This window comes from Schistocerca nitens, chromosome 1 (assembly GCF_023898315.1).
Source record: "Schistocerca nitens isolate TAMUIC-IGC-003100 chromosome 1, iqSchNite1.1, whole genome shotgun sequence".
Lineage (NCBI taxonomy): Eukaryota > Metazoa > Arthropoda > Insecta > Orthoptera > Acrididae > Schistocerca > Schistocerca nitens.
This window is the reverse complement of record NC_064614.1, coordinates 40853195-40867406: the sequence shown is the minus strand read 5'-3', so window position 1 is coordinate 40867406 and position 14212 is coordinate 40853195.

Here is a 14212-nt window from a genome sequence, read left to right as displayed (position 1 = left end):
TCAAGTTGTGCCACAAACTCCTCTTCTCCCCAATTCTATTCAATAACTCCTCATTAGTTTTGTGATCTACCCATCTAATCTTCAGCATTGTACTGAAGCACCACATTTCCAAAGCTTCTATTCTCTTCTTGTCTAAACTATTTATCATCCACGTTTAACTTCCATACATGGCTACACTCCATACAAATACTTTCAGAAACGACTTCCTGACATTTAAATCTATACTTGATGTTAACGAATTTTTCTTCTTCAGAAACGATTTCTTTGCCATTGCCAGTCTACATTTTATATCCTCTCTACTTCGACCATCATCAGTTATTTTGCTCCCCAAATAGCAAAACTCCTTTACTACTTTAAGTGTCTCATTTCCTAATCTAATTCCCTCAGCATCACCCGACTTAATTCGACTACATTCCATTATCCTCGTTTTGCTTTTGTTGATGTTCATCTTATACCCTCCTTTCAAGACACCGTCTGTTCCGTTCAACTGCTCTTCCAAGTCCTTTGCTGTCTCTGACAGAATTACAATGTCATCGGCGAACCTCAGAGTTTTTATTTATTCTCCATGGATTTTAATGCCTACTCCGAACTTTTCTTTTGTTTCCTTTACTGCTTGCTCAATATACAGATTGAATAACATCTGGGATAGGCTACAACCCTGTCTCACTCCCTTTCCAACCACTGCTTCCCTTTCATACCCGTCGACTCTTATAACTGCAATCTGGTTTCTGTACAAATTGTAAATAGCCTTTCGCTCCCTGTATTTTACACCTGCCACCTTCAGAATTTGAAAGAGAGTATTCCAATCAACATTGTCAAAAGCTTTCTCTAAGTCTACAAATGCTAGAAACGTAGGTTTGCCTCTCCTTAATCTTTTTCACATCTGTCAACACTTGCTTTCTTTGGGATTGGAATTATTATATTCTTCTTGAAGTCTGAGGGACTTTCGCCCGTCTCATACATCTTGCTCGCCAGATGGTAGAGTTTTGTCAGGACTGGCTCTCCCAAGGCTGTCAGTAGTCCTAATGGAATGTTGTCTACTACTGGGGCTTTGTTTCGACTCAGGTCTTTCAGTGCTCTGTCAGACTCTTCACGCAGTATCATATCTCTCATTTCATCTTCATCTACATCCTCTTCCATTCCCATAATAATGTCCTCAAGTACATCGCCCTTGTATTGACCCTCTATATACTCATTCCACAATATATTATTAAATGATTAATTGCAAATAACAATATGTGAAAGATTAGGGAGACAGCCACTGTAGCTATTACAAGTCCACATCTAATCAGGTCACCCACTGAACAGCACGTGGAGTAGCATTCATGATATCCCTCCATTCTCCTTCAGACCTCCTCGCAGGACATCCGAAGGTCAGGTGAGGGATTGTTTGTTCTTCTGTACCGCAGTCGCATCGTGGGTCATCAGTGAGTTTCCATTTGTGGAGAATGGCCTTACACCTGTCGTGGTTAGTCCTCACACGATTAAGTCTGCACCAAGTTGTTCTGTGCATTTGCGTTCCTTCCACCGGTATCGAAGGATCAAAATCAGTGATGAGAGGATGGTGATTATTCAGCGACCAGTATTGCCTCCGTTCCCTTGCTACGTCGCACCTTTCTGGGAATTTGAGGATTTCGTCTTCCCATATAGGTTTCCTGGATTTTAGGCGGGTAATTGTTAGATGGTCCAACATTTTTCGGATAGGTATATCTTCAGAGTCAGATGGGTCATTAATTTTCTTCCATTCTCGGATAGCTGCTTGTTGCCTTCTGAGGGAGGGAGGAGCTATATTGCAAAGGGCATGAAGCCAGGGAAGTGTAGTTGATTGCAGAGTTCCTGAGGCAATCCTCATGGTGGTATTAAGCTGGTCATCTATTTTCTTCGTGTGTGTGCTCTTGTACCAGACTGGGGCGCAGTATTCTGCCACCGAGTAAACAAGAGATTGTGCTGCGGTGCGTAGGGTGTTAGCTTGAGCTCCCCAGGAGGCTGCAGCCAGCGTTCTTAATATGTTATTTCAACTTTTTATTTTTTGACTGGTCGTTTCTAGATTTTTTTATAGGTTAGTGATCGGTCAAGAATGATTCCTAGATATTTTGGATGGCTGTTGTGCGTCAATCGCTCACTGCACAATGTTACTTGTACGAATTGTAGACGACCTCCAAGACGGTGTACCTCGGGCAACGGTCCGCGACGACGGAACGGCAAACGGTCTGCACACTACGCGATCGAACTAGAATGAATCTCTCTCACGGTCAAGAAAATCTACATGGGAAAATGAAAAAAAAAAGATATTTTACTACAAGAAGTGGAGGATGAAACAGTAATAGCAATGTGGCTCCTCAACAGCAGGAAGAAGAAGATTACGTAATAGTATTACACATGACTATGGAAGTTGTTATAACATTTCGATTAACAGGCACGTCGTAATTGACGACACAAAATTCATTCATTCAACTTTAAGTACTACCTTATTTCTTATTAAGAGCGAATGTTTTCGGACGGTAATAGAACGCCTACCTGTTACACGTTGTCGTATTTATCCTTAAGGTGAAGACAGTGAAACATTTGGAAGATAGCTATTTTTTGGCACTCTTGCATATTATCTAGGTAATACCTTCTGCCAAATGCTGAATCACTGTGATAAAAGTCCTTATTTACTCTCCCAACTTCCATAGATTCACAGCAACGAAGAGAGAGAAAACTTGACACACGCAGTATTCATTAAAATGGCCAACAGCTTTTAAGAAATCTGCAAGATGTAGAGAAAGGCAAACAAAGCTTTAATTTTATATTTAAAAAAATGTATCATGCCGTAAGATCACCAGTCTCAAATAATATCAGTCTGTTCTGCCACACTCTTTTTTTCTTCTCATTTTTTAGTTATAAATTCATCACTTAATTCCTAAATTCGACGCCCTTTTTGATTCGACTATAATAGTAGGATGGGGTGCCTTCGTAGCCATACCCGAGCTCAGTAAAAATAAATTTACATCATCTTCCTTCGCAGGTGCCTCTAAGAATTTTATTTTTAATCCTGTGGATGCTTTCTCCCTTTCAGTCTGTACTTCTTTCGAGCATGAACACATCTTGTCTTCAACACTCATCTTCTTCCTCTTACGTTGCAAAGCAGTGCTTGCAGAAAGTTTAGGGACAATCTAAACTTCGTTGAATCCACATGTGTCCCTAAAGTCACAAAATTTCAGTTTATGTTTGATATGACGTATTAGATATCTGAATTACGAGTTTATAGTTAAAATTTCATTGCTCTGGCTCTAACATTTTTGGGGATTTAATGCTTTTCAATTTTGTGAACAGAGTTAAAAAAACATGTATTTCCGACTGACATGTTTTCTTTCTCGAAAGCTGTTAGTTCTACACCTATGAAATTTTTAAATACTGCTACATTACTCCACAGGAATCAGGAAAATAAAAAGACAACGTGGGAAAAACTTATTACTCATTTCGTTATCTAACAAACAACCTCTTTTTCGGTAGCAAAATTGGTCAGTTTCGTTCCGCGATAACTACCAACTGGCAATACTTGAACTAATTCTGACCACGCAGTTGTTTTCTCTATATCTTGTTTGTGATAGATCCGGCGTCAAAATATGTCTAAATGTTGCCAATCGGGAGTCATCGCGAAACGAAACCGACCAATTCAGCCACCGAAATTATCGGAGAAAATGTTTTGTTTGAGAGGCGACCAAGGGAATGGGAACTTTTCTCCCACCTTGTATTAGTGTTTGTATGATTTCTATGCTTTAATAAAAAATTATATTTGGCGGGCCGCTTGAATTTGAGCGCGCAATGACCTGATTGGCTAACTTCAGTGCTAACCGAATTTTTTCTTAAGGATTGCAGCTTATCCGACAACTCCCATACAAGCTCTTCAGACTATTTCTGCATATAAATGATCTAGTAGGTAGCTTCAAAAGCATGAGTCTCTTATCGGATGATGCTGTTGGGTACAGAGAAGTCGCAACGGTAGAAAATTGTAGCGAAATGCAGGAGGACATGGAAAGGATCGACACTTGGTGCAGGGAGTGGCAGTTAACCTACAGCATTAACAAATGTAACTTATTGCGTATACATACACACAAGCACCCATTACTGTACGGTTATGCAACTGCAGAACCATCACTGGAAGCAGTTACTTCCATAAAACATCTAGGAGGATACGTACATAGCGATTTAAAGTGGAGTGCTGATAGGAATGACAAATGTCAGACTGATATTCCTTGGGAGGCCCTCAGGAAATGTCCACTGATAAAGAATGTACAAAACATTCATTCCACCATTATAGGACTGAACGAGGAAATAGAAAATCCAAAGAGGAGCAGTGCGTTTCGTTGCAGGTTCATTTAGTGAGCGCGAAAGCATCAGAGAGATGCTCGGGAAATTGCAGTGGCAGACGCTGCAAGAGAGGCGTTCTGCATCACTGTGTGGTCTACTGGAAGAGTCAAACAATATATTGCTTCCTCCTACGTATATCTCGCGAAGATAAAATTAGAAAGATTCTAGCCCACCTGAGGTTTACTAGCAATCGTTCTTCCCGTGAACCACACGCGACAGGATAAGGAAAAGTGACAGAGGTAGACAAAGTAACCTCCGCCACACACCGTAAGGTAGCTTCCGCAGGACAGGTGAACTCTGTCTTTCCTCGACATTCTGTCCGACAGAACAGACATCTCTTAGATACATTACTGGCAAGATGCTGTGATATGCAAATGATTAGCTTTTCAGAGCATTCACACAAGGTTGGCGCCGGTGGCGACAATTACAACGTGCTGACATGAGGAAAGTGTCCAACCGATTTCTCATACACAAACAGTAATTGACCGGCGTTGCCTGGTGAAACGTTGTTGTGATGCCTCGAGTGAGGAGGAGAAATGCGTACCATCACGTTTCCGACTTTGATAAAAGTAGGATTGTAGCCTATCACGATTGCGGTTTATCGTATCGCGACACTGCTGTTCGCGTTGGTCGAGATCCAATGACTGTCAGCAGACCATGGAATAGGTGGGATCGGGAGGATAATACGGAACGCCGTGCTGAATACCAACGGCCTCGTATCACTAGCAGTCGAGATGACTGGCATCTTATCCGCATGGCTGTAACGAATCGTGCAGCCACGTCTCGATCCCTGAGTCAACAGATGGGGACGTTTGCAAGACAACAACAATCTGCAAGAACAGTTCGACGACGACGTTTGCAGCAGCATGGACTATCAGCTCAGAGACCATGGCTGCGGTTACCCTTGACGCTGCATCACAGACGGCACATTCTCCAGATCTCTCACCAACTGAAAACGTCTGGTCAATGGTGGCCGAGCAACTGGCTCGTCACAATACGCCAGTCACTACTCTTGATGAACTGTGGTATCGTGTTGAAACTGCATGGGCAGCTGTACCTGTACGCGCCATCCAAGCTCTGACTCAATGCCCAGGCGTATCAAGGCCGTTATTACGGCCAGAGGTGGTTGTTCTGGGTACTGATTTCTCAGGATCTATGCACCCAATTTGCGTGAAAATGTAATCACATGTCAGTTCTAGTATAATATATTTGTCCAATGAATACCCGTTTATCATCTGCATTTCTTCTTGGTGTAACAACTTTAATGGCCAGTGGTGTATATACACTTCAGAAAAAGTCGTAACCACTCTTCGACGTTTGTTTTGAAACGTCCCCTTAGAAAAATTTTACACGACTGTGCTTTAACTGACATACAATATTTATAGCGCAATGCAATCTGACTTTCAAAAATCCCTACAAAAGAATGGCCCTGACTAACATTAACCTATACGTTTCACAAATCACTTACCTCACAAAAATCTTGGTTGCTCGAACTACTGCAAAACAGCGAGCGCCACTACTGCCAGCTAAATAAAAGATTCAAACTACGGAAGGCACTAACTACTGATAGACATAGTTAGCAAATGAAAGATTTTAATAGAGAACAAACAATGTATTTACCTTAATAGTCATCAAAAGTCATAACATATATAGCAGTTCGTGACACCCAGTCTTACAAATTTCAAAATTCCGCCATTTCTCTCCCCACATCCACCACTGCTGGCGGCTCACCTCCAACTGCGCAACGCTACGCGCTGTTCACATCGATCTGCCCAACACTACAATGGCAGACAACAATGCAAACTAGCCACAGACTGCACACAGCACAGCCAATGATTTTTCATAGAGAGCGCTACGTGGCGTTACCAATAAGAAAACCTAAACAGCCTACTTACGTATCGGTGCGGATGCACAAATACTTGTCCAAAATCCTACGGCGATCAGAATTTGCGCATAGCGAGTTTAATGGACGAGGGACGCTGCATTGCAGCATGCGGTAAATTGTAAATCTGTCAGTCAGTGACGGTGTCCGGATGGCCGAAGCGGTTGAGACAGCCGCTCATGAGAAGCAGTAAATCTGGGTTGCAGTACCGGTCTGGAACAATTTTTCCACTTTCCCCATTTTTTTACCACAATGCACTGTGTGGCTAGGCGTCACGATTTCCCACCCATCCCAACCCTCTCCTTCATCTTCCTACATTTCGTGTTTACATGAATATGGAGTGGATGAGTTCACGAGGGCCACACTCAACTCCGGCCGGCCGAAGTGGCCGCGCGGTTCTGGCGCTGCAGTCTGGAACCGCGAGACCGCTACGGTCGCAGGTTCGAATCCTGCCTCGGGCATGGATGTGTGTGATGTCCTTAGGTTAGTTAGGTTTAACTAGTTCTAAGTTCTAGGGGACTAATGACCTCAGCAGTTGAGTCCCATAGTGCTCAGAGCCATTTGAACCACACTCAACTCCCACATAGGACGGACATGTTGATCGAGCAGGATCGAATAGCAACGTGACATAATGTCACTCAGTGTATGGGCTTATTGCAGCGACGTCTGGAGCGTTACGCACCGACAACAAGGCAACCAGTGATGTGGATTCTGTTGAGGCGACAGGTGAGAGAGGCGTGCCGACCGTGGTGCGCCCATCGGCAACAATGGGCACAGGTCTGGCGCCACGCCGTCTTTTCAGACGATTCCCGATTCTCGGTGAAGCATCACGATGTGTGCAGCCTCCGACGAGGGCGACCGTGGCCGGATCGCATTCGTCATCATCATGTGGGTCCAGCGGCTGCACTGATGGTATGGGGTACCACTGTGTACACAAGACGATCATCCTTGGTTCTCAGAGCAGGTAATTTGAGCAGCTGCTGCTACATGTCTGGCATACTGGAGCCGGTGGTTGTGCCCTATCTTCGATTTCTCCGTAACGTTACCTTTCCTGATCTGCCTCGATACAGATGGTGTTCCATCACCTTCTTAAGATTTCTCACCCAATGAAAACATGTAATCACGGGTTAGCTAGCCGGCCGTGGTGGCCGAGCGGTTCTAGGCACTTCAGTCTGGAACCGCGCTACCGCTACGGTCGCAGGTTCGAATCCTGCCTCGGGCATGGATGTGTGTGATGTCCTTAGGTTAGTTAGGTTTAAGTAGTTCTAAGTTCTAGGGGACTGATGACCTCAGATGTTAAGTCCCATAGTGCTCAGAGACATTTGAACCATTTGAACGAGTTAGCTCGGTACCAGTCGCCAGCCACTATGATTCATGAGCACATGGTTGAGGCAGAGTGGAATGACATAGCCATCCATATCTCTCCCCCAAGCTCTGTATGATTCGATGACCAGAGCCGTTGTTGTTCCACTGTGTACGCACCCTGTATACTCCTAATCACTCCCTACAAGCTTAGTGTATTCTTCTTACTATACTGTATACGCGCAAAAAAGTAAACTTTCGTTATTTGTTAAGGCCAGTGTGCTTCAGTGTTAAATGGTTGTTTCGTTATGTTTCCTTTCGAATTGTTACCTGATAACTGTACTGATTCACGCCTAATTCAACTCCTCAAGCAGAAGTGAATGAATTATACACGTACCGGACATGGGTTGGTATTCAAAACATTATGTTCTCACTCCCCTCTACAAATCCTAGAAGTTTGTAATGTAGGTTTCCGAACAACCTGTATACAGTTTGTCGACGTCAGCTATGGTCTGTTACTGTAAAACCTAAATAATTTTCCACTTTCAGGTATTTGACGTCGCTTGTGGAAGAGCGCTCAATGAAAAACACAGAAAAATTGTTCAAATGGCTCTGGGCACTATGGGAGTTAACTAATGGGGTCATCAGTCCCCCTAGAACTTAGAACTACTTAAACCTAAATAACCTGGGGTGGCCGAATGGTTCTAGGCGCTTTAGTCTGGAACCGCGCGACCGTTACGGTCGCAGGCTCGAATCCTGCCTCGGGCATGGATGTGTGTGATGTCCTTAGTTAGGTTTAAGTAGTTCTAAGTTCTAGGGGGACTGATGACCTCAGATGTTAAGTCCCGTAGTGCTCAGAGCCATTTTTGAATATCACACACTTCCATGCTCGAGGCAGGATTCGAACCTACAACCATAGCGGTCGCGCGGTTCCAGACTGTAGCGCCTAAAACACAGAAAAACTAAGTGGTCCTGGAGCAATTGCAGTTTGCCACGAAAACAAAGCACAATACTAAAATAAAGATTAAGAAGACACAAAAGCACGAAATTCGCTGCTATATAAAGAGCGAGTTCGGTGAAAATAGGTTAACCTCCGCTGTTAGCAGAAGACGCCGTCGTCAAAACCTTCACCGCGAGAAACCTTGACGGTGACTTGAAGAGACGGTCTGTTGACGGCCTCCGTCGATGCCGTCATTCGAAATGCGCTGTGGAGTGTTGTGAGGTGACGTGACGTGACGTGACGGCTTTTGTGAACTAGTCCTTACCCATCCTTGTGTCAACGTTTTCGATGGCCGTCAATGGAAATAAGTAAATAAAATCACGAAAGTTGCAACCTAACGTCAAATGAGGGCTACGAGTTTTTACTGTCAAAGGAATTGCGAGAATTGCCTATTTCGAATATTTCATTCAATGTCGAATAACCGAGCTTAATTGCCCCCTATTGAAATGGTTGCTAGAGAAATCGCGCAGAAATAGACCATAGTTGTGGCCAGACAATAAAAGGTTCCTTTCCCATTACGACACACCTGCCAACTCAGTTCACCAGTCGTCTGCCAAAACTCAGGCTGGTATACTCTCCCCGCCACCGCTCTCCCAAAATCACACTCCAAGTGACTTTCCCCTCCTCGCGAAATTAAAATCATTCCTGAGCGAAGGCCATTTTGACGCCATTGATTGGAGTAGGGACACACACACGGCCAACCGATACCTCTCACATTTGGCAGATTGCTTGCGTACTGCGTAAAATGAAAGACTCCAAGATGTTTTAGCTCGGTACACCCCCGTTTTTCACACAACCAACCGTTAAGCTCACGTCGTCTAATCGACTCAGAATTGGCGGGATCGACACATACTTGAAAGGTGAGCATTTTTTACCTTTATGTGTGAGGTCTCTAACCCATATTTTCCTAAAAATCAAATCTTCAAATGTGTGTGAAATATTATGGGACTTAACTGCTAAGGTCATCAGTCCCTAAGCTTACACACTACGTAAGTTAAATTATCCTAAGGACAAACAAACACACCCATGCCCGAGGGAGGACCCGAACCTCCGCCGGGATCAGCCGCACAGTCCATGACGCTAAAAGTCGATGGGGGAACTCTTACGACTCCCGCCTATGTATCCAAGAGATAAATGCTGTTGATCGAAAGCGACCAGGCGTAGCAACCGAGGTATCTGGCTGCAAGCAGAGGATCTGTGACTTCACAAACGTATTCTGTAATTTTTATTCCGTGTGTATTTTTTCCATATCGAAATTGGTAGGAATAATATGGTTAATAAGATAAGTGAATCAATAAGGAATAATAACATGAACTAAAATTTTAATCGCGGCCGCTTTGCCATACTTCTTTCACTCACTCTCTCACATGTCCACATTTTCCTTCGAAGAATAGATAGATTGCAAGAGTCATGGAGATAAATTTTGACAACATACTCTACCGAGAGCAGCGACCTGGTGTTATACACTCCTGGAAATGGAAAAAAGAACACATTGACACCGGTGTGTCAGACCCACCATACTTGCTCCGGACACTGCGAGAGGGCTGTACAAGCAATGATCACACGCACGGCACAGCGGACACACCAGGAACCGCGGTGTTGGCCGTCGAATGGCGCTAGCTGCGCAGCATTTGTGCACCGCCGCCGTCAGTGTCAGCCAGTTTGCCGTGGCATACGGAGCTCCAGCGCAGTCTTTAACACTGGTAGCATGCCGCGACAGCGTGGACGTGAACCGTATGTGCAGTTGACGGACTTGGAGCGAGGGCGTATAGTGGGCATGCGGGAGGCCGGGTGGACGTACCGCCGAATTGCTCAACACGTGGGGCGTGAGGTCTCCACAGTACATCGATGTTGTCGCCAGTGGTCGGCGGAAGGTGCACGTGCCCGTCGACCTGGGACCGGACCGCAGCGACGCACGGATGCACGGCAAGACCGTAGGATCCTACGCAGTGCCGTAGGGGACCGCACCGCCACTTCCCAGCAAATTAGGGACACTGTTGCTCCTGGGGTATCGGCGAGGACCATTCGCAACCGTCTCCATGAAGCTGGGCTACGGTCCCGCACACCGTTAGGCCGTCTTCCGCTCACGCCCCAACATCGTGCAGCCCGCCTCCAGTGGTGTCGCGACAGGCGTGAATGGAGGGACGAATGGAGACGTGTCGTCTTCAGCGATGAGAGTCGCTTCTGCCTTGGTGCCAATGATGGTCGTATGCGTGTTTGGCGCCGTGCAGGTGAGCGCCACAATCAGGACTGCATACGACCGAGGCACACAGGGCCAACACCCGGCATCATGGTGTGGGGAGCGATCTCCTACACTGGCCGTACACCACTGATGATCGTCGAGGGGACACTGAATAGTGCACGGTACATCCAAAGCGTCATCGAACCCATCGTTCTACCATTCCTAGACCGGCAAGGGAACTTGCTGTTCCAACAGGACAATGCACGTCCGCATGTATCCCGTGCCACCCAACGTGCTCTAGAAGGTGTAAGTCAACTACCCTGGCCAGCAAGATCTCCGGATCTGTCCCCCATTGAGCATGTTTGGGACTGGATGAAGCGTCGTCTCACGCGGTCTGCACGTCCAGCACGAACGCTGGTCCAACTGAGGCGCCAGGTGGAAATGGCATGGCAAGCCGTTCCACAGGACTACATCCAGCATCTCTACGATCGTCTCCATGGGAGAATAGCAGCCTGCTTTGCTGCGAAAGGTGGATATACACTGTACTAGTGCCGACATTGTGCATGCTCTGTTGCCTGTGTCTATGTGCCTGTGGTTCTGTCAGTGTGATCATGTGATGTATCTGACCCCAGGAATGTGTCAATAAAGTTTCCCCTTCCTGGGACAAGGAATTCACGGTGTTCTTATTTCAATTTTCAGGAGTGTATTTAAGTTAAAATGAACAGTCGACATCGCAATGATATTTCTTTATTGACCGGTTTCGGCTTCTACACACATAAAAAAAAGTTTTGCATCACCCCGGTTCCCAGAACTCCTGAAGATAGACGTTGACTGTGGATATTGTAACACAGACACAGTCCCTCTGACTGTTCAGAGATGTCACTAAAGCCGCCCAAGCCGGCCGGAGTGGCCGTGCGGTTCTAGGTGCTACAGTCTGGAGCCGAGCGACCACTACGGTCGCGGGTTCGAATCCTGCCTCGGGAATAGATGTGTGTGATGTCCTTAGGTTAGTTAGGTTTAATTAGTTCTAAGTTCTAGGCGACTGACGACCTCAGAAGTTCAGTCGCATAGTGCTCAGAGCCATTTGAAACAAAGCCGCCCAAAAAATGTATACAACCATGCATGAGCAACGCCTATTATATTACACTCCTGGAAATTGAAATAAGAACACCGTGAATTCATTGTCCCAGGAAGGGGAAACTTTATTGACACATTCCTGGGGTCAGATACATCACATGATCACACTGACAGAACCACAGGCACATAGACACAGCCAACAGAGCATGCACAATGTCGGCACTAGTACAGTGTATATCCACCTTTCGCAGCAATGCAGGCTGCTATTCTCCCATGGAGACGATCGTAGAGATGCTGGATGTAGTCCTGTGGAACGGCTTGCCATGCCATTTCCACCTGGCGCCTCAGTTGGACCAGCGTTCGTGCTGGACGTGCAGACCGCGTGAGACGACGCTTCATCCAGTCCCAAACATGCTCAATGGGGGACAGATCCGGAGATCTTGCTGGCCAGGGTAGTTGACTTACACCTTCTAGAGCACGTTGGGTGGCACGGGATACATGCGGACGTGCATTGTCCTGTTGGAACAGCAAGTTCCCTTGCCGGTCTAGGAATGGTAGAACGATGGGTTCGATGACGCTTTGGATGTACCGTGCACTATTCAGTGTCCCCTCGACGATCACCAGTGGTGTACGGCCAGTGTAGGAGATCGCTCCCCACACCATGATGCCGGGTGTTGGCCCTGTGTGCCTCGGTCGTATGCAGTCCTGATTGTGGCGCTCACCTGCACGGCGCCAAACACGCATACGACCATCATTGGCACCAAGGCAGAAGCGACTCTCATCGCTGAAGACGACACGTCTCCATTCGTCCCTCCATTCACGCCTGTCGCGACACCACTGGAGGCGGGCTGCACGATGTTGGGGCGTGAGCGGAAGACGGCCTAACGGTGTGCGGGACCGTAGCCCAGCTTCATGGAGACGGTTGCGAATGGTCCTCGCCGATACCCCAGGAGCAACAGTGTCCCTAATTTGCTGGGAAGTGGCGGTGCGGTCCCCTACGGCACTGCGTAGGATCATACGGTCTTGGCGTGCATCCGTGCGTCGCTGCGGTCCGGTCCCAGGTCGACGGGCACGTGCACCTTCCGCCGACCATTGGCGACAACATCGATGTACTGTGGAGACCTCACGCCCCACGTGTTGAGCAATTCGGCGGTACGTCCACCCGGCCTCCCGCATGCCCACTATACGCCCTCGCTCCAAGTCCGTCAACTGCACATACGGTTCACGTCCACGCTGTCGCGGCATGCTACCAGTGTTAAAGACTGCGATGGAGCTCCGTATGCCACGGCAAACTGGCTGACACTGACGGCGGCGGTGCACAAATGCTGCGCAGCTAGCGCCATTCGACGGCCAACACCGCGGTTCCTGGTGTGTCCGCTGTGCCGTGCGTGTGATCACTGCTTGTACAGCCCTCTCGCAGTGTCCGGAGCAAGTATGGTGGGTCTGACACACCGGTGTCAATGTGTTCTTTTTTCCATTTCCAGGAGTGTAGATGGAGGAGGTCCGACAGCCCATCTGTTCCCGTCATTCCACCAGTAAGGAGGTACGCGGCTCGTGTTGTCTGTAGTTCAACCATGCCTAGACGGTCAATATCGCGGTTCGATCGCGTTCGCATCGTTACTTTGTGCCAGGAAGGGCTCTCAACAAGGGAAGTGTCCAGGTGTCTCGGACTGATCAAAGTGATGTTGTTCGGACCTGGAGGAGATACAGAGAGACACGAACTGTCGATGACACGCCTCGCTCAGGCCGCCAAGGGCTACTACTGCAGTGGACGACCGCTACCTACGGATTATGGCTCGGAAGAAACCTGACAGCAACGCTTCCGTGTTGAATAATGCTTTTCGTGCAGCCACAAGATGTCGTGATTCAATCTGTGCGCAATAGGCTGCATGATGCCCAACTTCACTCCCGACGTCCATGGCGAGGTCCATCTTTGCAACCACGACACCATGCAGTGCGGTACAGATGGGCCTAACAACATGCCGAATGGACCGCTGAGGATTGGCATCACGTTCTCTTCACCGATGAGTGTCGCGTATGCCTTCAATCAGACAATCGCCAGAGACGTGTTTGGAGGCAACCCGGTCAGGCTGAACGCCTTAGACACACTGTCCACCGAGTGCAGCAATGTGGAGGTTCCCTGCTGTTTTTTTTTTTTGGGGAGGGGGGGGCGTTATGTACACCGACGTACACCGCTGGTGGTCATGGAAGGCGCCGTAACGGCTGTACGATACGTGAATGCAATCCTCCGACCGATAGTGCAACCATATCGGCAGCATACTGGCGAGGCATTCGTCTTTATGGACGGCAACTCGCGCCCCCAATGTGCACATCTTGTGAATGACTTCTTTCAGGGTAACGACATCGCTTGACTAGAGTGGCCAGCTTGTTCTCCAGACATGAATCGAATCGAATA